Source organism: Hemitrygon akajei, chromosome 10, assembly GCF_048418815.1.
Source record: "Hemitrygon akajei chromosome 10, sHemAka1.3, whole genome shotgun sequence".
Taxonomy (NCBI): Eukaryota; Metazoa; Chordata; class Chondrichthyes; order Myliobatiformes; family Dasyatidae; genus Hemitrygon; species Hemitrygon akajei.
The window spans coordinates 57,562,877-57,580,753 of NC_133133.1; the positions used below are offsets into that span (position 1 = coordinate 57,562,877).

Here is a 17,877-nt window from a genome sequence, read left to right on the forward strand (position 1 = left end):
GCATTTTGCAACAGACACGACTGTCCGGACCCATCATAGTGACACGCACACATTGCCGCCCGTTTTTGCGGCTTGAGATGGTACTCGTCTACTCTGAGCGAGATACCTCTAACAAAGTCATCCATTGTAAATCCTGCGATGCTGCATCATGTTGGTTTAGCTTTAAAAATATTGTTTTAATTTATTGTACTCTTAATGTTTTCCGATTTAAAATATGATCATTGGAAAAGAAGATTTATATCTAAGTTTAATATTTCTGCGTATTGTCACTAAAATGGCAACAACGGTTTTAACCTAAATGTATTTGATCTGATATCTCCATTCCCTTTGTGCCAAGATTAACAAAAACAGTTCCCACATTTCAACCATGTCGTGAGGTTTCCTGTTTGAAATGTGCATGTGTCATATCTGCCAACGGGTAATACCTGTGGGAAATTGCTTTCAGGGAAAAGTGGTTAACTCTTTAATTCTGTAAATTTAAAACAGCCTATTCGGAATAGTGTTTCGACAGTAAAGCACGTTTTGTGCAATCCATTAAATTTTCTCTGTTAATACAAAAGAATAAAATGGATCCTATAAATATGACCTAAAACAGAAACATTTGGAAATACTTGCCAAGTTAGGAGGTATTAGTGTAAACAACGGAGGTGATCAGTGACCAAAAGGTCACACATTTGATACATTTACTGTTTCTTCTGCTAAGGTGCAATCAAACCCGGTGATTATTTTCAGTGTTTCCATGTTATCCTCGTGGTGTAGCAGCAAGAGTTGATGGATTTATGGTGTTAGTTTTCTTATACTTTTATTCTAGTTTCTCTGAAGTTTGTATTTGCTGAAATTGCAGCAGATCAAATATCTAGTTTTGAGGCAACTACAGAAATTATAATAATACTCTGGTGATTGCATTGGAGTTTCTTATCTAGCTATTATTGGTTGAAATGGATTGTACTTTGGAAATATAACTGCTGAATATCTGACTTTTAACAATGTGATATCTGACCTGTGAAATTATAACTGCAGGGATAATGTGACAGTTGTATATTACTATATACTGTGCAGTAAATATTGGTTGTCAGTCATTCTCAATAGAAAAACTGTTTACTGCTGCAACCAGCAGCTTGTAATTTTAGGCATCCACATATGCCAGTGGTATAATTTTGTAATCCTGACATTTCTAGGATGAAAATCTTTGATTGAGCTCTTATTGTCCAATGTTGCATCTGTGCCTGTTTTTCAAATATCTGGTTATAACACAGTGCCATGTACAATTTCCCATAAAGACAGGTATTGTAGTTAAAAGTATTGTGATAGTTACTTCACCTACTTTGTGCTCTCATAGGCATTCTCGCCGTCAGATGTAATTTGAGCAAACTATATTTGACATAAGTAGTTTTTAGTGCAGAAGTTCTAGCTTTTTGGCTGGTTTATCATATGATGTAAATTTATACAGAATTATCATTGAATTGTTAAGTAGAATTTGTTCAAGATCAGAATCCTAAGCTTAAGTTTTTTAAATGACTTATGATGCCATCTAATTGTACAAATGTTTTTACACTGGATCTGAGAAACTGGTTGTAGATGATCTGAAATTAAACTATATTGAAAGAAATCAAAAGAATGCTGCAAATTCTTTTCAAAACACCCCATCTTGATATGCAAACAAAATAATTCCTTTTAAAATGTTGTTTTAAAATAAAAGTAGATTGGTTTATTATTGTCATGTGTACCAAATTACACTAATAAACTTGCCTTGTATACATTCCATACAAATTGTTTCACTTCGACAGTACATGGAAATACAGCAGAAGGAAAAATAATAACAAAATGCAGAATAGGGTATTGCAGAGAAAGTGAGTGTATGTAGACAATAAGGTGCAACGACATAAAAGGTAATTTCATTCGTCTTATAACAGCGTTAAAGAAGCTATCCCCAATTCTGGTGTTATGTGCTTTCAAATGTTTGTACTTACTACCTTTGGGAAAGGGGAAGAAGAGAGTGAATACTTGAACTGGGTGGGAGTCTGCGAAATGTAGACAAAGTCAATAGAGGGATAGCTGGTTTCCATGATGTGCTGAGTTGCCCACAACTCTGGTTTATTGCGGTCACAGAGCAGTTTACAAACTAAGCTGTGATGCCTCTGGATAGAATGCTTTCAGTGTTGCATCAATTTAAAAATTGGTGAGCGTCAAAGGGGACATGTTAAATTTCTTTGGTATCCTGAAAAAGTAGAAGTACTGGTGAGTTTTCTTGGCCCTGATATCTATGTGGTTGGACGAGTTCAATCTACTGGTGACGTTCACTCCTAGGAACTTGAAGTTCTCAAGCCCCTTAACCTCAGTACCATGATGTAAATATGGATCTCCAAAAGTATTTTGCTTTTGCTTGCCATTTTGTAAGCTTCAGTTTTAATCAACTACCGGTATTTAAAAGTTCCAGGTACATTTATTATCAAAGCATGTACACAGTATATACAACCCTGAGATTCTCACAGACAACCACGAAACAGAAAACCATGGAACCTGTTCAAAGAAAACATTAAACACCCAACTCACAAAAAAGCACAAATCATGCAAATAACAAAAAATGAGCAAAACACAAATATAAAACATCAAACTATAGAGTCCTTGAAACAGTCTAGGAATGTTGAGTTTAGTTCAGTTCAATTTAGCACTGTCATTCATTGACTAGGCCAAGAGCCAGTCCACCTCAATCAAAATAGCAATAAAAAAAAAGAGTAACCAGAAGCAAATAACCTGAATTGCAGAGTCCAATCCACAAACTGCATTGATTAATCCTTGCCCAGGACCCAAGACACTGATACATTCCTCTGGCAGTGGCAACCGAGAAGGAGAGAGAGGCCAATCACGCATAGGCAGATACTGCTGAACACCCGCTCGCCTTTCACCTCGTCGTTGATTTGATTTCAATCTTGCTTGATGCTTTAAACGGCAAGAAACAGAGTCTCCAGGTTTCGTAGTCACCAGGCCACTTACCCCAGTGGACCCCAACCACTGGGCCGCGAGGAAACGATATGATTTGGTGGCGTGAAGCGATATGAGTCAGCTGCCTCGCGGCCCGGTAGCACATGCTTTGCAGCCAGTTGGTTGGGGACCACTGGCTTACCTCACTCCAAAACTCACTGTATTCCCTTTGGTGACAGCAAAGTGCTAGATCACACAATCAGTCCGAAAACACACCTTAAAAATATAAATTACAGGGTCCAATGGCACACAGCTTAATAGTAGAATGATATTTGAAAGAGGTAAAAGTTGCACTTTCGTAAACTGTTGGAAGGACATTGCCATTAGTCGCTTCCGCCATCTTCTAAAAGCAGAATACCACTGCATTCCTGTTAAAATTTTGGCATAGTGTGTTGTGGTTTCATTGGTTATCAGAGTATACTTCTTTCAGATAATTAAGGTGTCATTATTAGGTTTATCATGGGTCTTTAGGTGGTTGAATATGTATGTTGATGTAACAGCACCTAATGTAGCACCTTACTCCGAAATTTCTTTTTCCTCCACAATCTTGCTTAAAACCCATCTTTTCTTTTTGGATTGGCATCCATTTATTTCTGATCACCCCTCTGAGGTGGTTTGGGAAGTTTTATACAAATCTAAGGTACCGGTATATAAGTGATGAGTTGGGCTTGAGATTTTATAATTTTGTTTTGCAGCTCAGTTACATGTGACTGCCGCAAAGTAAATAAAACTAAGCATTGAAGGAAAAGGATCATAAATGTATAGCCTTGTGAAAGATTTTAATGAGAAATGTGCAAGTGACATTATCCTCTGTTCATGATGGCCTTCAATCTTCAGTATGTTTAAGGAAAATAGTAAACAACAGATTAAAATAGATTCATTTTATAACATGCATTTTTCTAAACTGATGCTTTTAAATAGAACATTTTTCATGTGAACAGTTGAACAGCAGTGTAAGTCAACCCAATCTGCATTTGGAAAATTGCATTTGCACGAGCAAGTGCGTTTAGAATTGGCAGTGTTTTTTTTAAGACTAGAGTTAATCCTGGAGCTGGTTTTGTGTTATTATTTTGCATAGTTTGAATTGCAAACGAAGATTTTGTTATTTCTAATATAGAATCAATTTAATTTTTCTTATAATTTTTAGGTTGTTGGGGATTAGTTTTAATCCTTAAGTTTAATAGAGTATGCTTTTGATCACCATGTACTTTATTTTTGGATGGTAACAGAAATTGGTATAAATTTAAAGTTATGATTGGGCTCTGAAATTCTGTATGTCCTTTGTACTGAATTTTCTGTTTGGTATCTTTTCAATTGCTATCTAGGACTGAACAAGAAGCTTATTTGCCTTTTGTCATTTTGGGTAGAAACGATGTGTGCCATGGCTTGAGAAAAGGAGTTCTAGTGATGACCTTGTTAATGTATTTTTGGTACAGTTCACCTCTTTTTGCTGTCTGCACGACCATTTTCTATATGACTGTTTTGGCCCACCCTGTTCACTTCTCCCCGACACATACTCTTGCCAATGCAGTAGGTTCCACACTTGATTTTACATCACCTCCTTCATCACCATCCAACAAATGAACCAACCTTCATGGTGGTGAAGGAGGTGATATAAAATCAAGTGTGAGGCAAAGATTTGTGTGCTCCCAATGTGGCCTCCTTTACATCAGCAAGATCTAGTGTAGACTAGGCAAACAATTTACAGAGCGCCTGCACTGTTTACACTGCCATCCCAAGTTCCTAGCTGCATGCCATTTCAATTGCCCATGCCATTATCACACAGACCTGCCCATTCTCAACCTTCTCCACTGCCAAGGTGAGGCCCAACTTAGACTAGGTGATTGACACCTCATTGTACCTGAGTAGTTTACAACCCAGAAGTATAAATACAGTTGGCCCTCCTTAACCGCGGGTTCCGCATGCGCGGATTCATCCAACTGCGGATCGGGTAAACCTGGAGGTTCTCTCTCCAGCACTTGTTGTTTGAGCATGTACAGACTTTTTTCTTGTCATTATTCCCTAAACATCAGTATAACAGCTGTTTACATAGCATCTACATTAGGTATTATAAGTAATCTAGAGGTGATTTCAAGTATATGGGAGGATGTGCATAGGATCGGGAATCGAGAAAAAACAGAAGTTCTCTAAGTTGGAATGGGTACATTTGGTATTATTTAGCGTCAGTCAAATGTTTGTCTTAGTATATAGAATATATTTTACCTTTCTATGCATATAAAACACTTATGAAACATGTATTTCAATAATTAAACCCTTAGTACTTAGTAATGAAACCCTTAGTTGCTTAGTAATAATTGTAGCTTTCAATGGGGCAGGGCCTTCACATGCTCCATTATTCTCACTTTATCCTTTAAGATTGTTCCAATCGTTGACCAACTTTAGCCTAATGCTTTTCCAATGACCGATGGCGTTTCACCTCTTTCTGATCGCTTTATTATTTCCACTTTATTTTCAATCGTGATCGTTTTCCGTCAACGGAACAGAAACACTGTGGGCGGCGGGTCCTGAGCTCTGCCGGGCCCTAAAGTCCACCGCACTGAGACAGGTTAAATTAAGGGACTTGAGCATCCGTGTGTTTTGGTAACCGCAGGGGGTCCAGGAACCAATCCCCCTCGGATAAGGAGGGCTGACTGTATTAAATTTTCCAATTTCTGGTAACCTTTAAAGCTCAAAGTAAACTTAGTATCAAAGTACATGTATATCACCATAGAAAACCCCCGAGATTCATTTTCTTGTGGGCATACTCAATAAATCTAATAATCATAATACGAAGTAGAATCAGTGAAAGACCACACACAAATCGTGTACAATCTGTGCAAAAGACAGCAAACTGCACAGATACAAAAATAAATAATTATTATAATAGATAAATAAGCAATAAATATGGAGAACATGAGATAAAGAGTCCTTGAAAGTGAGTCTGTAGGTTGTGTAAATAGTGCAGTTTTTGGGCCAAGAGGAGCTGAGAAAAGTCATCCCTTACATTTAAGAGCCTGATGGCTGAGGGATAATAACTGTAACTCCTGTCTAATTTTCATGGCTTTTATTATGTCCTTTATATGTACACCAATGATGATAATTATGAACCTAATCTTCCGATTGACCTTTGCTCCTCCCATTCTTGTTCCCTTTCCCAATCTCTCTCTCCAGCCCCACCCTCCCCTATGACCTATTCTTATACTCCATGTTCCATCAACTACCCCGCACTGGATCCTCTCTTTTAATACCCTCATCTGGTTCCCTCTGCTTTTTTCCTTCCTAATTGTTCCCATTGTCATCTTCCTTACTTGTCTTGCTGTGCACAATAGCATCCATTTCTCTTATCCAATACTTGTCACTTTAACTCAAAATAATTCTGTGTTTAAAACTGGTATCTTGAATTGTAATGAAGTTCATGTATATGAAAGTTTATGTTGATCACTATTGAACCTTGAAGCTTTAATTACTTGATTTGGATAAGAATATTGTTTCAGGTAATTAACATGAATTTAACGTTCAAATTGCTTTGTAGGTAACAGTGACTGAAAAGTTATTTCATCTATATTTTGACTTTGCGGGAAAAATGCAGCTGTTTGTAATTCAGTGCAACTTTGTAGATCTACTGTCATGCTCATTGGTAACAGCTAAGCATTTGGATCATTATGGTTTTTGATGTAATTCAGAAGGTTTATGGAAAGTTGTGTATTACATGATTGATGCTAGGGAAAAAGACGCAGTTAAACAGTTGAATGTCACAGGCACATTTGCAATGTATCGCTTTACAGAATTACTAAGGATGTAAGTAATTTTCTTTTCCCTATTGTCAAGACTTTGTCAACAGTTCTTCGGTTGCTGGTTTGCAATAGCACTCAGTTGTGCATTTGATACATTCGCAGTGCCAGACCATCTGTACACTTTTCCCTACAAAACCTTCTTGCTGATTGGTTATTAACTATTAAATAAGTCTCTGTAATGATGCAATACAGATGCCTTGTGCAGGAAGGCACAGAGTCGACTGTACTTCCTTAGAAGGTTGGCGTCATTCAATGTCTGTAGTGAGATGCTGAAGATGTTCTATAGGTCAGTTGTGGAGAGCGCCCTCTTCTTTGTGGTGGCGTGTTGGGGAGGAAGCATTAAGAAGAGGGACGCCTCACGTCTTAATAAGCTGGTAAGGAAGGCGGGCTCTGTCGTGGGCAAAGTACTGGAGAGTTTAACATCGGTAGCTGAGCGAAGGGCGCTGAGTAGGCTACGGTCAATTATGGAAAACTCTGAACATCCTCTACATAGCACCATCCAGAGACAGAGAAGCAGTTTCAGCGACAGGTTACTGTCGATGCAATGCTCCTCTGACAGGATGAAGAGGTCAATACTCCCCAATGCCATTAGGCTTTACAATTCAACCGCCAGGACTTAAGAACTTTTTAAAAGCTATTATTAATGCTGTTTGAGATAGTGATTTAGATGCATATCATATTTTTTTACTGAGTTAAGTATTGTATGTTATTAGTTTTGCTACAACAAGTGTATGGGACATTGGAAAAAAAGTTGAATTTCCCCATGGGGATGAATAAAGTATCTATCTATCTATCTATCTAATTTTCACATAGTCACTTGAGATCAGCATCTTGAATGATTGCTTACATGGATTTGAGCTTGACTTGCAGTGGCCACAAAATCTACATGTTCATTGTCAGTATTAAAGAATTCTACACAGATCTTAAGTTCGATGCAATGGTCAACCTGTTTACAACAAAAGAAACAGCTCAGTACAACTGATTGTTCTTTTTCTCTTCTTTTTATGGCTTAACCTGTAGTAACACTTGTACTGGATTCCAGTTACTTGGGTCATTGGTTAATCGGTGAAGCCGCTTGTTTGGGACAATTCTTAAAGAATAAAAACTAATTGAGAAAATATTCAGGATTCCCTTTGTTTACTTGGGACACTAATTAATTAAGGCAGGAGACTTGCCAAAATTAGCGTCAGACCTGTGCAGTTGTGTGGCCATTAGACACTACACCACGCTTAGAGCGAACAGTTTTTAAATAGCGTCGGTTGCATGTATTGACGTTTTTAATAAAAAGGAACAGTGAATTTTGTCACTGATAGTTGGCAAGAAATAGCAGTAAGACAATTCAGAACTCTTTTGCTCACTGAGGTTTCAAGAATTCAGGCTTGAAGATGCTAGAAATGGCTGAGAATCAAAATGAAACCATTTCACTACTTCACAAGTTAAGAACTAAGAAAATTTAAGGTATTGACAGTCATCTTGAATGTTACAATGATTTGGAGGATGCAGTCATCAAAAGGATTATATGAGGGCAATTGATTATCTACACTGAGGTGTTTGTGCTGATTTTGTTCATTTACAGTCAATCAAAAGAACACAGTAGCATACACTGGATCAATTCCTCCCTCAATATCTTAGGAACTAATACAGTATTATAGTGCTGTAGTCTGTTGGTAGTGTTCTAGTTTGGTTTGTGTTTTATTTAAATACATAATTTGTTACTTAGTTTCTCATTTTTATACCTCTATTTCCATGAAACTTTGGCTAATTGGGGCAGCTACTTAATTAGTACAAAATGTACTGGTCCCAATGTGCCCCAATTAACTGGAATCAACTGTATTTCTTTTCCATTATTTTTTATGTTCCCTGACGGGTGACAAAAGCACAAAGTACATTTCACATCATCTGTTTCAATAAGAACATGATTTAAAAGTGCTCCTCTCTTGATATTTTGGTCTTGTATGTGTTCAACACTGCAATACAAACAACTGAGTCAATGTTTCAGGCCGAGACCCTTCATCAGGACTGGATAGGAAGGGGAAAGAAGCCAGAATAGGTGGTGGGAGAAGGGAAGGAGTGCATGCTAGAAGGTGATAGATGAAGCCAAGTGGATAGAGGAGGGGAGATGAAGTGAGAGGCTGGAAGGTGATAGATGGAAAAGGTAAAGGGCTGAAGAAGGAATCTGATAGGAGAGGCAAGTGGATCATGAGCGAAAGGGAAGGAGAAGGAGTACCAGAGGAAGGTGATAGGCAGGTGAAAAGAAGAGAAAAGGTTAGAGGGGAACCAGAATAGGGAGGGGCAAGGGTGAAACATTACTGGAAGTTAAATTGATGTTCATGCCATCAGGCTGGAGACTACGCAAACAGAATATGAGGTGTTGCTCTTACAAGCGGAGAGTGGCTTCAACATGGCAGTAGAAGAGGCCATTAGCCATGGAATTAAAATGGTTGGCCACAGGGAAATCCTGCTTGATGTGAGAAGGTGCTTGTCAAAGCAGTCCCCCATTCTACATTGGCTCTAACCAATTTAGAGGAGGCCGCATTGGGAGCACCAAACAGAGTAGATGACTCCAATAGACTTCCAGGTAAAGTGTTGCCTTACCTGGAAGGACTGTTTGGGGCCCTGAATGGAGGTGAGGTAGGAAGTCAATGGGCAGGTGTAGCAGGCTTCAGCCACTTACAGGTGTAAGTGCCAAGAGGGAGATTAGTAGGGAGGGACGAGTGGTCAAAGGAATCAGAGAGAGAGTGATCCTTGCGGAAAGCAGAGAATGGGTAGGAGGTAAAGATATTTGGTGGTAGGGTCTCATTGCAGATGGTGGAAGTGTGGAAAACGATGCACTGGATGCGGAGGCTCACGGATGATTGGTAAGGGTGAGGAGCTCTACCCCTGTTAAAGTAGTGGTCGCAGGGTACGGGTGAACGTCCAGGAAATAGAGGAGATGCAAGTGAGGGCAGACTCAGTAAACTAGTTTATTAAGTTAGCAATTAAAGAAGCTTGCACACTTTCTATTGTACATCTTTTGTTTTGGCTTCATGAAATTGAGCAATTTGATTTTATTTCTTGTTAATTACCTGGTTCCGGAAAGCTAGCTATTTGCTGCTCCTTAATAGGTGAAATAAATTTTCCTAACTGATTAATAAATGAAATTGTTTTGATTGAATTAGAATAGCACCCTTTAGTTATTTATCATTTACCTGATTGAAGAGTCCAGCTTTTTGGATATTTGCACTGTACATGAGTTCAGACATATCTGATTTTTGACTGCTTGTAAAAAATATGCACTAAATTTGCATTTCTGGGAATATAATAAATGTATGTAACTGAAGTAATATAGAGATTTTTTTTCATTTATCTTAGAGTGAAGTGAATATTTTATAGTGATAGTGGATAGCCTTTTAAGTTTTCAATTTCAGTTAGTCCATCAGCATAGGCTCTGGAAAACTAAGGGTTAATCCCTTTTTAATTAAAAACGTTGGTATTGTGAAGTACTGTAGACATCATACATTTAGTGTCAGCTTAAAAAAATCTAGCCATTGTCTCATTGGTGATTTTTCCTGCACTATTAATTCTGTTTTCCAGACTTTATTGGCTAGTACACTCTTGTAGATTTAAAAAATATATATACTGTAATATGTCTATAAACTACTTCCTTTACAGTTTTGAGGTTAGAAACAAACAATACTGTGATTTGGAATTTTCCGTTACTTGTACACTTTAACCAGACAGACTGGGTTTATCAATATATCTTTTGTTTTCACCCCTGAAATAGCAAATGTGCACATCTATTTAACAAATAAAGACCTCTAGCTGCATCAGCTAGGAAATATTTATATTTATGCCCAATGCTATACCCTTGTCAGGCTAAATATGTATTAAAGAGATTTGACTAAGGATTTAATTAACAAAGGAATAAAGCTGTACCCTACGATGATGTTTTATATTTCAGATTGGTTTATTTATGTTTGCGTTTAATTAAAATTGAAAGGTATGGGGGAAAAGGATTGAGATGTTGTTAGACAGATGGAGAGGTATGTTTAAATTTGATATTAAACAGTCACTGATAGGAAGGGGGACCAATGGTTCGGACTGTTTCCAATTTATAGACTGCCCTGAAGACTGAATAACCTAGGCTGAGTGGAGGCCAGATGTCTCACTGAAGAAAATCAAAGGAAGAGTTATTACTGGCCAGCTGTTGCCAAGCACATTATAAATTCAAAGCTGCTTGTGCATGTTGGTGAAGTAGAAGTACAGTACATCGAACATCTGCCATTGAGTCCTAGATTGTCTTTTCCACTAAAAACTCTTTTTTTTCAACCTAGCACTATTTAGGACATGCTATATAATTTGAACCCCTATCCATGTATTACCTGTGAGGCATTTTATGGTCTAAGACATAAAAGTTCAGAATTATACTTAATATTTATGAAAGTTTCTGAGAAGAAAACATGATTTGCTTCATAAAAGTTGGTAATAACTAAATGGCAGGTCTTTTGTTGGCAGATATTTTGGTGCTTAAGTGAAGGTACAAAAAGTTCATAAGCTTATTAGTTCCTTAATCTTTTACAAAATAAACCCTTTTAATATTCATCATGACATATTTAAAGAATTTTTGAGATCAAGTTTGATTCTCAGTTTGAAAATAAGGTTTATTTTACAGTGGTTACATTGATTGTGGAACACAAATAGTGTATGTATTTTCATTTCTTCCTGACCTTTTGAACTCAAAGGAAGTAATAAGAAGACATAAGTTATTGTTTAAAATGTGTCCATTAAGATTGTTGTTGAATGCTATTTGGTTTACTAATTTCCATTAGACTTATGACAATAAAATTGACATGGTTACAGGTGTCAGTTCTCTTGTTCAAAGGTTCAAAGGTCCAGATTAACGTCAGATAAATGTATACAATATACATCCTGAAATGCTTTTTCTTTGCAAACATCCATGAAAACAGAGAAGTGCCCCAAAGAGTGAACAACAGTTAAACATGAGAACCCCAAAGTCCCCCTCCTGTGCGTAAATGGCGGCAAGCAACGATTCCCCTCCCCCACCTGCAAAAAAAGGCGTATTGGTACCGTCACCAAGCCCAAGTGTGTGCTAAGCAATAGTAAAGACACAGACCAAAGTTACCCCAAAGGCTTCGCGTTTCATATGACATTGACAAACCACAGGTTCTCTCCTTCGCTGGCAAGGGAGAGGGAGGTGTCCCCCATTTTCACAACGAGCAGGAGGCATAACAACAACCCGCTGGTTGATGATGTTAAAAGTCCGCTTTTTTCAAGCTCTTGTGTCTGAAGATTGCAACAACCTTGGGTCTTCAGGCCCACGGTGAAAGACTTTCCGGCCTCCCAACAACACACGAGTCTCCTGCCGTGACACCGACCCTTGATCCGCCCATCCCCAGAGCCTCGAGATCTTAGGCTTCCAAACACGAGCGAGACTCTGGGCACGTCGAATAACGGCCTGTCGTGGAACCCCAAGAACGGGTCCCATTCCTGCAAAGAACCAAAGCCTGCGTGTAACTCCAGGTCAGGGTCTTCAAGAGAATCCTGAAAGAGTAAAATAAAGATATTAACAGTGGAAATAGAGCTGTTTCTGAAGATGCAAGCAAATGAGTCGCCATTAGGCACCATTAACCCTCCAAAGCTCTTATGCTATAATGTGGGTTTAGCCTCCATCATCGTCTATGACATTTCAGTTTTGCTAAGTGGGATTGATTAAGAATAGATTTAGCATTTCAGAACTGGGGAATCAGGGAACCTATTAAAAGATTTGTATTCTGCTTTAATGATGTGGTCTTTCCTTTGTCTTAGCCCATCAAGACAGATAGCTGAGTGATGAGTGCAAAAGAACATATTCAGGGCAACTCTTTATTTATTAACAACTAAGTACTTACCTGGTAATTTTGCAAAATATGCTGCTTTTTGCTAAGGGATCAGATGATTTTTCCAGTTTATAAGTGATGATCAGCAATAAAATAATATAGCAAGAGACAGTGAATTACACCACTGTTTGCAGAATCTCAGATGGCAATGAAGAGGCATGTGGGAGTGAGATAGATCAGCTGGTTGAGTGATGTTGCAGCAATAGACTTACACTCAATGTCAGCAAGACCAAAGAATTGATTTTGAAATTCAGGAAGGGAAAGTTGAAAGAACACGCACCAGTCTTTATTGATGGGTCAGCAGTGGAAAGAGTGAACAGCTTTAAGTTCCTGGGCATCAACATCTCAGAGAATTTACCCAGTACCTGACACAAAGAGGGGAAAAATAGGCATACCACCATCTATACATCATTAGGAGTTTGAGGAGATTTGGTATGTCACCAAAGATTGTAGCAATTTTTAACAGATGTACAGTGGAAAGCATTCTGACTATTTGCATCAGTAAATGGTCAGGCTTCAAGGTTGGGAACCCCTGCACAGAGGGTTAGGGACTCGGCCAGCTCCCTCACCATCAAGGACATCTTAAGGTCCTCACCATTTGGGACTTGTCCTCTTCACATTACTGTAATCAGGGGGCAGGTGCCAGAACCTGAAGTCCAAGAACATTGCCTCACTATTCCTTTTTCACACTATTCATGCACATTTATTTATTTATTTTTTTGTGGCATAGTAATTTTTATGTCTTGTACTGTACTGCTGCCATGAAACAACAAATTTCGACAGTTCAGTGATAATAAACATGATTTCGGATTCTGACATAGTTACTAGTTATGCATCTTTGCATAGCTAGGATTAAGCTATTTTCTGGAAATTCCAGCTACAATATGAAAAACTGCTCCAGACAGGTTGTATGCTTCACTTACAGTCAGAGTAAAAGATAAGGGGATATACTCAAAGCCTCTTTTGTGGGGAGATGCAACTTAAGTAGCAAAGTAGAAAACTGGTGGGAATCTCAGGTTCGTAGTGAAAACATCAATGATGAAACATCCAGCAGGTCAGGCAACAGGTTCAGGGCCACTTAGAGTGGAGAAGTGGCTTTTTAGGATGGCATTCAGAATCTTGTGAGCATACACAATACCTGATGTGAACAGGGGAAGGGCCTTGCAGTCTCTCCATCCATCTATCCTGTCAGCATCACCTGCCTCATCACAATCACCTCAGACACCACTACATTAGAATGAATTGCTTAAGAAAAAGAAGAACATTGGCTGTGAAAATTTCTACACCAGGTTGGCCTGCCTTTGTAGTCATCTTGGTACCAATGATGATACCTGAACCAGCACAAACCTAGGAAAGTTTCTCACCAATTAAGGTAAAGCTTAATAAATATTTAGTTAAATTACAATAAATATGATTGAACTTATGACTAGAAGCTTCAAGGTTTGAAATTTTGTTTTAACTTTGGCTAAAATTTGAGCGTTAACTTTGAATTAAGATTGACATATGAAATAAATTCATTTGCCAGTTATTACATTACTGTGTAGAAAAAAAGATTAATGTGCTACTTTTGAGGGGGGGGGAAATGGACGGTAAGCAAAAATGGCCAGTTCTCTTACAAATAGAAAGAAAGCAGAACCTATGGTCTGTGTTGTGCCCAGACAGAAGATGAGATGTTTGCATTAGGATCATTGTAACAGTACAGTAGGCTTCCAACAGAAAGGCATTGGGATTCAACAGTAGGAGTGGGATGTTGAATTAAAGTGGCAGGCTGATATTGTGGGCTGAATGCAGGTATTCAGCAAAGTAATCATCTGATCTGTGTTTAGTTTTTCCAGTATAAAAGAAACCACATTGTGAACATCAAATGCAGTACATTGGTGCAAATAAATTACTTTCACCTGAACATCAGCAATACATTCCATAGATGATGAAGCTTAATCTGATTTAATTTAACTGCCATATTATTTTACCCTGTCAGTGAAATTTCCTTTGTTTCAACCATTCACCCATTCTCCAAGTTCTCCCCAATGTAGTCTCTAACTTCTTTTACTTTCTAGGTTCTGATCTGATGAAAAGTGCCAGACCTGAAACCTTAACAGATTTTCTTTCCACAAACACCACCTGACCTGCTGAGCCTTTCTAGTATTTTCTACTTTTATTTCAGGAATCATTATTGTCTGGTAAACCATGATTTTCGATCTAGGTTTGAGGTCCTGATCTTCAGACACCTGATTCCTCTGGGATGCAAGTGTAAGGATTAAATAGTCTCACAAATAATATGAAAAGACTATGTGAGCACCTGGATATTTATCATGGAGCCAAGACCATTTATGCAATAGATTATGGTGAAATTTATTAAGTAACAAAGTTGATTAATCTTCAGACCCTTTCCCATTATATAAAGTGCTGTTGTTGATTTTATTGATGTGAATTTCTTTTTATCTATTTCAGACCAGTGACTTCAGTTGAATAAGCATCAGTTTTGGAATGCATTGTTATTTATAGCTTGTAAACTTTACTTAAAAACTGAATACTACAACTTGATATTTCCCTGCAAATGTAGTTGTAATGTCAGTATGTTAGGACGATCTAGAGCTTCCTATGGGGTGAGATCAAGATATCTGCCTTAGTGTATAAAAATAGAAAAAGTGACTGTTTCTTCATGGAAATCTGAATAGTTCAAGTTATTCAATTTTTGCGAAGAAAGAACTGAAGGAACTTTGTGGTGTGAGGCTGTGAGTGGAAGGGCGGAGTGGGAGGACATTTCCTCAACTGAGTATCCGAAAGGACGGGTGAGATGAAAGTAATCAGACAATTTTTCGGTTAAAAAAATCCTAAAAGATATTATCTGACAATATCAATACCAGATAATATCATTAGACATTGAAAGGATATTGAACATTTAAATAGTTTTGGTGATGAATAGTACATCAGTAGTGTACTGATTTAAATAACTGATGGTCTTTCCATAGGGGAATTGTAGATGCATCACAGCTTGGTATGGCAATTGCTCTGCTGAAGACTGCATAAATTTGCAGAGTTGTGGATACAGCTCAGTTCATCACAAAAATCAGCCTCCCTTCCATTGACTGCCTATACTTCCTGTTGCCTTCGAATAGGAGCCAACGTCATCAAAGACCCCTCTTAATCTGGTAATTTTCTCCATCCCTTCCATTAGGTGGAAGATATATAAGCTTGAAAACACACCAGCAGGTTCAAGGGCACTTTTTATCCATCTCTTGAACAAAACTCTTGTACAATAAAGATGAACTCATGATCTCTCAATCTACTTCGTTGAACCCCTTGCATCTTATTTGTCTGTGTACTGCACTGTCTCTGTAACTACAACACTATATTCTACATTCTGTTATTGCTTTTTCTTTTGTACTACTTCAATGTACTTAAATGAAATTCACTTGAAATGGATTGCATTCAAAACTTGCTTTTCACTATATCTTGGTACACATGAAAATAATAAACCCATTACCAATTGGGCTATAGTTTTCTATATTTTCAGTTTTACTCTTCTAGCGGTATGAGTATTGATGGAGTGAAAAAACTCTTTTCTTATGGCTGGAGAATCAAGACAGCTGCATTTACAACTACTTTCACAAGCAGATTATTCCATTTGCTGACTATTTTCTGGATGAAAATATTGCTCCTACGGTTCCTCTAAAATCCCTCCCCCTCTCATCTTCAACCCATGACCTCTAGTTCTCGATTCCCCAACACCGGGAAAAATGCTATGCACATTAACCCTATTGTGCACCTCACTATAAGATCACCTTTCTCCCACAGTCCAAGAAAATAGTCACAGCCTGCTCAACCTCTCTCCATAACTCAGTTTTTCAAGTCCCAGGAACATCCTAGTTAATCTCCACTGCACTCTTTCCAGTTTAATGACATCTTTCCAAATCTGAACAGAATATTCCAAATACACCCTTACAATCAGAATCATGTTTAATATCACTGGCATATGTTGTGAAATGTGTTGTTTTTGCGGCAGCAGTACAATGCAATACATAATAACTGAATTGTGGTGTGTGTATGTATGTGTGTGTGTGTATATATATATATATATATATATATATATATATATATATATATATATATATGTGTGTGTGTGTGTGTCTACACACACACACACAAAGCTGTTCTTGAATCATTGAGTGTGTGCCTTCAGGCTCCTTTACCTCCTTTCTGGTGGTAGCAATGACAAGAGGGCATGCCCTGGGTGATGGAGTCCTTAATGATAGATGCAACTGCAGCACAACATCCTAACTTATGCACTCAGTTTCCTGACTGATGAAGCCCAACGTGTCAAAAGCCTTCTTCAGCATCTTGTCTACCTGCAGTGCTGCTTTCAGGGAACTGTGTACTTGTACTGGATCTCTCTCTGTTCTACAGCACTTACCCCCCCCCCCCCCCCCATTTTGACTGAATGTCATACCCTAATTTGTCTTTCCAAAATGCAACATCTCACTCGCATCCATTTATCCATTTGTCATTTCTTGGCCCACTTACCCAGCTGATCAAGATCCCTCTGTATATCCTGATGACTATCTTCATTGCCACCCAAGATGGTAATAGGGAAATACAGGGAGATGTTAATGGGCATATAAGAGTGAATAGGTTACAGCAAAATAGATGGGGGAATGGGATTGATGGGAACACTCTGAAACTCAGTGGCCTGAATGATGGCTTCTTCCATTGTGAGAAAATATGAAATTCAAAATGTGGTCACAAATTCTTTAAGTACAGGTTGAACAGGCCAATGGGACAAAATTTTCCACCAGCACCAGGTAATGGACAACTGCTAACCTACGGCACTATCCATACCCAGCTGACACCCCAGAGATGAAGCTATGCGCAATGGCAGTGCATTGTACAGAATGCAGGGGATCAAAGTATTTAGAAGAATTTGTAGTTAACTTACATTTTTTTTGGTACTGTTCTTAAAAGAATTTGTGACTATGTTCTTAAAGTTAAGTGTAGAGTTGAGGCATTCAGAAAGGTTTGATGTTTTTGACAGCTCACTATGTCAGCATATGTAGCTTAGCTGACTGCCAATTTGTTTAGCAGTTTCTCTAAAATCTTTATTTAAGTACTTTGATCTCCCACATTCTGTACAAAGAGTACAATACATGCACAATGCACTACCATTATGGATAGCCCAGCTATCACTGAGGTGTAGGCTGGGTATGGATAGTGCAGTAGTTTAGAAG

At 38.2% G+C, this 17,877-nt stretch overlaps 1 protein-coding gene across 2 annotated transcripts in view; it reads left to right on the plus strand.

Moving 5' to 3' along the window:
• znf711 (zinc finger protein 711) overlaps nt 1-17,877 on the plus strand; it is a 47,446-nt gene that overhangs the window by 1,218 nt on the left and 28,351 nt on the right. The window lies entirely within an intron of this gene.